The sequence below is a fragment of the Fukomys damarensis genome, unplaced genomic scaffold, assembly GCF_012274545.1.
Source record: "Fukomys damarensis isolate Sample0158 unplaced genomic scaffold, DMR_v1.0_HiC HiC_scaffold_7, whole genome shotgun sequence".
Taxonomy (NCBI): Eukaryota; Metazoa; Chordata; class Mammalia; order Rodentia; family Bathyergidae; genus Fukomys; species Fukomys damarensis.
This window is the reverse complement of record NW_022900919.1, coordinates 40,786,967-40,796,616: the sequence shown is the minus strand read 5'-3', so window position 1 is coordinate 40,796,616 and position 9,650 is coordinate 40,786,967. Positions and strand designations below refer to the sequence as shown.

The following is a 9,650-nucleotide window of genomic DNA, read 5'->3' as shown; positions in this document are numbered from 1 at the left end:
ACCACGCTTGGCTGAAAAGTGTCTTTTCAAGAAGAGAAGTGCAGACAGAAGAGGCAGAGAATAGAGTATCTATCTACAGGCCACAGAGTGCCAAGGATTGGCTGCAAACACAGGAAGCCAGGAGAGCAAAGCTTTCCACAAAGAGCAAAGCCTCAGGGCCACCTTGATTTCAGACTTCCGGCCTCCAGAACTGTGAGTCAATTTTTGTTCTAAACTACCCACTGAGTATAGTATTACACCACGAATCAATTCCAGTGAGGCGTTAGGGGACATCAAGACACACACCGTAACAGGAGTATAATATTTCCTGCTCAAGTTCTGAAATTTAAGTGCACATAACCATGCATAACAAATGGGAAACTAGGTAAAATGGGTATTTCCAGGCCACACACCAGAGAATTGGATCTATTGGCCCTGGACTGGGCCTGAGGACAGCATTACTCCAGTATCTGTGTTGTGTGTTCATTTCTAAATCAGTTTTCCCTATTGCCAACGGGAGGCCAAGTTTTCCTAATGCAATATTTAAATGCTGCACCTGTGATACCCCAAAAGTGGGCAGGGGTCAGAATACAGAATGTGGGGTGAGGGACAGACCAGGAAAGAGTGGGGAGAGAAGGTGGCTTCTTGTTAATGTGGCTCTGGCAAGGGAGGCTGGGCCATGGACACAGGAGTAGTCTGACTGGATGCTGGTAGGGGCTCAAGAGCGGTGGGCAGCCCGTCATAGAGAGCAGGCCTGTGCTCATAACCTGCTGGCCCTGCAGACTCCTCAGGAAGGTGCTCGGGCTGGATGTGGCCCTGAATGTCAAGAAGAAAGTGGTAGACTGCCTAGTGTTATTTAATTTGTGTTTAAAACTTGGCCAGTATTGCCTGGCTCAAGGAGTACTGATGTCCTTGTTGGGTTCCCTGGGACCCATGAAAGACCCATGAGGTGGGGATGGGGGGCCCAGAGGGAATGGAGAGGCTGTCTGTGGCACCTCCCACCCTCTGTGTGGTTTCAGTGCGGCTGTTAAGTGGATTCATGGGTTGTATTTTCTAAAACCATTTGGCTTAAATGGATTTCTGCAAGTAAGTCACATACTAAGGATTCTAATGAGATAAGTCAAGCAGACTGCAAGAAAGTGGTGAGCTGATGTTCTCTGTTCCTTATGTCCATAGGCTATAAGGTTAAAAACAGTGACAGTCTGACCAGCAGTTGATTAAAAAAAAACCCCTCAGTTACGGCCAGGGATTTAGCTCAGTGGTGTCGCCACCTGCCTTGCAAGTGCAGAATCCCGAGTTCGATCCCAGGTACCGCATTAAAAGAAAAAAAAAATTCAGTTATCAAGAAGTCTTTCTGGACTACAGATTCTTAGCCATCTTGCTAGTTTTGAACCTTATTTTAGGTGACTATGTCTTGAGAATTCAAGTAATAATAATAATATTAGGCTTAATCAAACGACGTTGATAGTATTCAGCTGTATTTTGATATAACATTGGCAACTCCATACAGTTCAATCCAACATAAAATTATAAAGATTAATAGGACTTTTTAAGAAAAGCATCCAGAGGCTTACAAAACCTTTTTTCATTATTTTGTTTTTAAAGTTAAAGGAAACAATTTAGACTTTTTCAAAGTTTCACATAACTTCATAATAAATAACCTCTTGAGAGTCCTTGTTAAAGAGTAAATGAGGGCAAGCTCTGTACTTGTGTAAAACGTCTTATCCTGCTGGAATAAAAACATTTGAAAGAATATGGAGGACTAATAAAGCATCAATATTAGAATGCAGTCCTTAGTGGGAAAATATGTGAAAGGCACATAGGAAATATTGCTGGAAATTTGGAAACTATTAAATTATATAGGTGGCTTGGTAAAAGACGTTCCTAATACATCCCGGTTAGTAGTGCTTGTTGGTTTCTGTGTTGGTACTAAAATGAAAGAAGTACTTTTAATGAGTCATGAAAGGAAAGATGACATAGATTAAGATATTGCCTAAACAGTAATGATTTTTGGAACAAAAAAGTGTTTGCTGGATAATGAAAAGCAAAAAGCCTGTGGCTATGAAGAGTCACATGCTTTAATTTGGGAAGGGGAAGGGAAAGGATTTTGGGGTGAGAATGTTTAGCATCCCATGAAAAGATATACTCCTGATTGTTTCATAGACCAGGTGGAAGGGCTAGGGATTTAGCTGAGTGGTTTCCACCTGCCTCATAGACCAGGTGGTATAGCAAGGAAGATCCAGCCTGAAATGCGGCATGAACGGAGCTTGCTTTGAAAGGATGTTTGATTAAGATGAACTGGAAAATCCTTTGCATAGTTCACTAATTATTCTGTGGCAAATTTCTTTTTTTCCACTCTTGGCTCAAAATGTACTTAAAAAAACACATAAGCGTATTACACATAGTGCTAGTAAATATGTAGGAAACATTTGGAATATTATACGTTAAAATGTTACTTTTTTTTGTTTTTGAGATGGGGTCTCACTGTGTTGCCCAAGCTGGTCCTGAACTCCTGGGCCCTGATGATCCCTCTTCTTCAGCCCTCCAAGTATGGGGCAAATTTCTTAAGAGAGCTTCTAATTTAAAAAGGTTATTGTTTTTATATTTTTTTTTTTTTTTTTTTTTTTTTTTACAACAAGATGAATGCTGCAAATTTGGGAGCCAGTCCTGGGAAGACAATTCTAAAGTCATCAATAGAATTGACAAATGACAGTAAAGCCTCAAATTGGTGGAAAGTCCAGAAACAAAAGCTGAGGGGTAATTCAGCAAGGTCCCCTTTTGTCAGGATGGGGAAGGAAGCTGGCACAGGCAGAATTCACTACAAAGAGATCAGGGATACTAACGGAACCACACAGGGGTGCAAAATTGTGTACTAAATCTTCTGCCAGAGTGAGTGTCAGATGACAACATTGCATCTGTAAGGAATCTGTCAGATGTTCCGGAAACTTAACTATCTCTCTGCCTTCAGATTTTTACAGTAGGGTTAGGAGCCACATGCCCACCTCAGAGTTTATGATAGGTGGTGTTATCAGAGTGTCAGTGCCCTTAGGCACAGATATAGCCTTCTATGGGCCCTCTGCCTCCATAGGCTAATGGTCCTGTCTGAACACCTTGTTCTCCAATGCTTAACAAGGGCCAGTGTCCCCAATGTATTTGGGTTAAGAGGGACTTGAGGGACCTAAAAAGATACAGTATATGGCTCTCCTGTGGATCTTAACAAAACAGTACTGTAAGAAACATCTTGGTGATACCTGGGGTGATTTGAACTTGCATTGGGTAGTAGGTGATGTAAAAGAACGATTGTTCATCTTGTTGAGTATGATAATGTGTTCATTACTATGATCTGAATGTTTGTGCCCTGCCTTCAAATTCCTATGTTGAAACCTGATCACTAAAGTGATTTATATTTTATACCATATACAAAAACTAACTCAAATGGATTAAAGTTCTAACACTACAACCTTTAAAAAACTATACAACTCCTAGAAGAAAACATAGGGGAAAACCTTCATAACATCGGACTTAATGATCATTTTCTAGATAGGATATGAAAAGAAGCGGTAACAAAAGCAAAAACAGGTAAATGAGACCTCATCTAACTTAAAACTTTTCTGTATCAAAGCACACAATCTACAAGGTGAAGGAAATCATGTCACATGCAACAACGTAGACAAAGCTTGAGGACCTTACAGCAAGTGAAATTAGCCAGTTACAGAAAGACAGATACTGTGGCATTCTACTTATAGGTGTCATCTAGAATAGTCACATTCGCAGGAAAAGAAAGGAGGATGCTGGTTACCAGGGGGTGGATTGAGAAGGGGGAGGAAGACTTGGTGTCTAATAAGCATGGAGTTTCAGATTTGAAAAAAAAAAAAGTCTGGAGGTCTGTCTCACAATATGAATATACTTAGCACCACTAAACTGCACACTTTAAAATGGCTAAGGTAGCTGGGGAATTAACTCAGTGGTTCCACAGCCTGCCTCGCAAGCACAAGGTCCCGAGTTCAGTCCTTGGTTAAAAAAAAAAAAGGCTAAGACAGTTAGATTTATGTGATGTATTTTTATCACAATTTGAAAATTAGGGAATATTAACTTAGGAGCAAAATCGTTAAGCTGTTTAAAAAGCTTCCAAATGAAGTTTTCAGTAGGTTTTGCACTGAAGCACCATATTAAATATATAGGCACAGCATCCTCTAATTAGTCTGGAAGAACATCAGGAACATGGTGATTTCATCACCCAGTATCAACAAGAGACTTTACATAATTAGTAGTGGGAGAGATGAAAAAACCACTGTCTCAATTTAGAGAAGCACATTCCGTGATGTCCTCTCAACATTTATTTTTTTGTCTTATGCAGCTGTCATAGCGATGAAACAGCAAATATTGAAAGAACACACCTTCACATCATTTTATCATCAGATGTAAGTCAATATTTTCCAATATTTTTATTTTCACTTTTTTGGTACCGGGGAATTGAATTTGGGACCTTATGCTTGCAAAGCAGGTGGTGGCGCCACTGAGCTAAATCTCCTGCAAGTCAATATTTTAAAATTACACACCTGTAATCCTAGCACTTAGGGAGGGTGAGGCAGAAGGATCACAAGTTCAAATCCTACCTGGACAACTTAGTGAAACTCCCCTCAAAATAAAAACCAAAAAAGGGTAGGGATGTAGTGCATTGGTAGGGTCCCAACTCAGTACTGCAAAAGAAAAAAGAAAAAGTTAAAGTAATTTAAATTACATTGAATTAAAATATTACTGATAAACATACTTTAATTCTATCTTGATGAGAAGTAGTCATCATAATAAACTGTTGAATATAATAAACTTATAGAAATATTTAATGAATGTTATTTCCAATGTAATTAACACTGTGAAGTTTCATTTGATTATGGCTTCAGTGTTTTTTCTTTTTTCTTATGAGGTAAACAATGTGAACATCTTGGGGTTATTACTGTAGAGTTCAAGAGTTTCTTCACACAAACCCTGGAGTATCCTCGTAATGGCTTAAAGATGCAATGTGGTAAAGGTGTTTATTTCCCAAAATGGAGTATAAATTCCATTCCAATCCTGCGAAGACTCCAATCAAGTTATCGCAGAGCCTGACAAGCTGATTTGAAAATCTGTGTGGAAGAATAAAGCGCCAGTCATAGCAAGATACCCTCAGTAGAACATTAGGCCCTGAGGCTCTGCTCTGCTGCGTATCGAGACTTATTAAAAGGTTGAACTCAGTAAGGCCGTGTGGTACTACGTGCAGAGAGACTGGCAGAGCGTAGCAAGAGAACCCAGAAACATCATCTGTGTCAGTGGGGCTATTGGAGTGAGGAGGGGGAGGATGATTGCCCAATAAACAACTCCACGACCCCAAACAGGACCCTTGTTCTTGTTTTCACTCCCACCTACCCATCATTATGTTACTGCTTGGTTCTCTTTCTGTTTTTTCCCTAAAATTTGTCAGCCCTGACAATGTCTTGTTCCCCTCCTTTGTGTTACTTTACATAGCACCAGCACAGCACAGGGCCTTCTCAGAATTCACTTCTGTCTGGAAAGTCATGGGGTCATTGTGAGTATGGAAAGAGATAATTTAAATAAATCTGCTAGAGCCATACTTTTTGTAGTGCAAATACCTCTAAATGGTCATCAGAATAGTTTGTACCAGACATTGCACTAACCGCGTATGTGAATCATCTCAACTTACTTCTTGCAGCAAATCCACCAGGAACAGGGAAGCTCAGGGGCAAAGAGATTAGGTACTCTGTCCATGCTGTAAGCTACAAAACAGAAACGGAGATTTTATTTATTCATTTGTGCTGCTAGAGATTGAACCCAGGACCTCACATCTGCTAGACAAGGGCCCTACCACTGAGCCACTTCCCCAAAACTGAGGCTTTAAACTTCAGCAACATGGCTCGCATCACCTTGGCCATTACACTGTGCGGTGTACCATACCAAAGTCTGCATTTCATATAAAAGACCGCAACAAACATATGTGGCATGGATGAACACAGGCATGATCCTGTATCTTTAGTAAAATGTTGAAAAGTGAGGAAGGCACGCAACAAAATTTTGAGATTTTCACTGAATCCTGAAGGGTCTTTGGTTAGCTGGAAGTGAAACAAATGTGTTCCACCTCACCTCCAAGTATGCAGGAAAGACAAGGGGTTAAGAATGAAGCGCCTGTCCACCTCAGTCCGAGCTCCATGGACCTCCCAGGCCTGGAGGAAGGAATGCGGCCCCTGCAATTCCTGGCCAAGGTGCTATTTGAGGCAGAGTGCTTCCTTCCCCTGGCTGCTGGGTGCTGTGCCTTCGCCTGGCTGGGCAGAGCGGGGAGGCTTGAGGAGGCTGTATGGGCCTACTGAACCTTGGGATTTCCATCTCCAAATCATGCCTAGATCCAGGAAAGTCACCACGGGCTTGAGGGAACTCTGTAATGATCAGCCAGCATCGAGCTAGTACGATGTGATTCACATTGTGGTTTCCCCAGGGTTACACCCTTGGGTACCTTAGCCCCCATGCCTTACCTCCTTAGTAATGTTTCTTGAGAACTCTGTTTTGGTATAGCATTTAGTTGTAGTTAAAATGAAAGGCAGACTTCTGCTCTCAGGAAGGGTAAGTTCCTATTATTATTATTTGCTTTTTGCTTCAAGTATCCTAGATTTGAAGCTAAAAAAAACCCCTGGAAACCTGGGATAGTTACAACTAACCAGCCAACAAACAAAAAGCAAAACCCTTGAAAACAATAAAACAAAATAACAACTACAACAAAACAGGAACAGGAAATGCCTGCTGTCTCTCTCACCAAAAGATCAGGAAAGTGGAAACTTAGAAAGATAGAAACCACTTAGATGGGGCTGGGAACGTAGCTCAGTGGCACTGTGCCTGCCTAGCAAGCACAAGGTCCTGAGTTCAATCCTCAGTACCACAAAAACCAAAACCACTTAGATAACAACTGTTCTGTTCTAGCCGAACACCACAGAAAAAGTTGGAGCTCCTCTCCTAGCCCTGCCTGCCAGTGTAGTGTCAGAGGAAATCGACACAAATCAAATATTTAAATAAGACCCTGAGCCTCAATATGTAATAACTGAAGTGTCCAGATTTCAATAGAAAAGTCTCTCATCGTATCAAGAAGCAGAAAGATCTGAAACTGAATTTATTTTTTTCTCATTGAGTTTATTGGTACATTTTAGGTATACAGTACAGTTACATTCATCTCAGAAAACTCAGTGGGGAGTCAAGGATTTAGCTCAGTGGTTCCGCCACCTGCCTGGCAAGTACAAGTTCCCAAGTTTGATCCCTGGTACCAACCAACCAACAAACAAAAAATGGACAGATTCAGCATCAGAATGGAAGGGAGAAAAGAAAGAAAGTAAGATAATAGAAATTACCTAATTTAAATAACTGAGAGAAAATATACTTTAGAAAATGAGTAGAATCTCATGGACTTATGTGACTATAACAAAATTTCTGACATTATCATTAGTCTCAGGAAAGAAGGGAGTGGGGCTGAGAAGTACATGGAGAGATAACGACTACGAGCTTCCCAAGGTTGGCAAAATACATAGACCTACTGCTCCAAGCAGCAGGGAGACCCAGACAGGACAGACTCAAAGGAATTCACACAAGGAGACGTTATAGTCAAACTTCTGAAAACTAAATACAAACACACAATCTTGAAAGCAGAAACAGAGAAATGACACCTTACTCATAAGAGAAAATGCTTCATGATACAGCTGGCTTCTTTTAGAAAAATCAAAATCCAGGGCCAGGGACTTAGCTCAGAGGTTCTGCCACCTGCCTCACAAGCACAAGGACCAGAGTTCGATCCCCGGTACCAAAAACAAAATCCAGAAGAAGTGGTATAGACTTTTATTTGTGTGTGTGTGTGTGTTGAAAGAAAACTGTCAATCCAGAATCTTATATGCAGCAAAAATGAAGGGCTATCAAGCCTTCTCAGATAAATAAAAACTAAAGGAACAAGATCCCAGTAATGAATTTAACTGTATTGTATACCTAGAATGTACCAATAAACTCAATTAAAAAAAAAAAAACTAAAGGAAATTGTCACTAGCAGACTTAGCCTAAGAGGATGGCTACAGGAGGTTCTCTAAACAGAAGTAAAAGAATAAAGTAAAAGAACATGAATAACAGATAAAATACATTAATAAAGAAGGAACTCTGGAATAGCAAGGAAAAAAAAGCAAGACAAGCAAAAATATTAACAAATGCGATAGACTTTCATTCTCCTCTAAAGTGCTCTAACTTTATGTTTTGACAGTTGAAGTGAAAATTATCAAATTGCCTGATGTGGTTGGTTCTAAATGGGCGTGGCAGAAATACTGAAGACAATTACATTATTAGAGGCAGGCAGTGAAGATACGGAGATAAGTTTTCTATACTTCTGTAACTGGTAAAATGAAGGCACCACGGTACTCTAAGGACCGATGTCTATGTAACATAGTACCTAAAGGGACGACACGGAAGAATCTATTTAAGGAGACACTCAGAACCACTGCAAGAACCGACACGCTGTTCTAATCAAGTCACTGTGGACAAATCAAATGTAATTCTAAAACATGTTTAAGTACTCCACAGGAAAGCAGGAAGAGAAAACATATAAAAACAGAGAGAACAAAGACAACAAAAACGAGTGAGAGATGGGTGTGCTGGCACACGCCTGCAATTCCAGCACTTGAGAGACTGAGGCAGGAGGATTGCCAGGAGCTCAAGACCAGCCTAAGTAGAGAGTTCAAAACCAGTCTGAACCGTTTTTACCAAAATGGCGCCCAAGGCCAAGAAGGAAGCTCCTGCCCCTCCCAAAGCTGAAGCCAAAGCAAAAGCTTTGAACGCCAAGAAAACAGTGCTGAAAGGCATCCACAGACACAAGAAGAAGATCCGCAAGTCACCCGACTTCCGCTGTCCCAAGGCTCTGCGGCTCCCTCGGAAAAGCGCCTCCAGGAGAAACAGGCTTGACCACTGTGCCATCATCAAGTTTCCCCTGACCACAGTCAGCCACGAAGAGGACAGAGGACAATAACACATGCGTGTTCATTGTGGGTGGCAAGGCCAACAAGCGCCAGATCAAACAAGCTGTGAAGAGGCTCTGTGACAGAGCCCATCCCCTCACCAGGCCTGATGGAGAGAAGGTGAATGTTCCACTGGCTCCTGATTGTGATGATTTGGATGTTGCCAACCAAACTGGAATCATCTAAACGGAGTCCAGCTGGCCAATTCTAAATACACATTATTTTCACCATTTAAAAAAAAAAAAGAAAAAGACCCGTCTGAGCTACATAGGAGACCTTGTCTTAAACAAACACAAATGAGAGACTTAAGATCTACTACATTGGGCTGGGGATTTAGCTCAGTGGTTCGGTGGCCTGCCTTGCAAGCGCAAGGACCCGATCCCCAGAAAAAAAAAAAAAAAAAAATCTACTACATCATAATTACATTAATATAAATGATCTGAATACACCAATTAAAAGACAAAATATCAGTGGATTGAAGATGCATGACTCATCTATACACAATCTACAAAAACTTTGAATAGAGTGATATAAACAAAGGAAAAGGATAGAAAAAGATATGCTGTGCAAATATTAATCAAAAGAAAGCAGGAGATAGTTTATTATATAAACTAAAGTGGTCTTCAGAGCAAAAAAATATAGAGGACA

The 9,650-nt window shown here is 40.7% G+C and overlaps 1 pseudogene; it reads left to right on the top strand.

Annotated features, from left to right (window-relative positions):
- The first annotated feature begins 8,676 nt into the window (after positions 1-8,676).
- On the top strand, positions 8,677-9,188 carry LOC104850535 (annotated as a pseudogene).
- Positions 9,189-9,650: the final 462 nt, after the last annotated feature.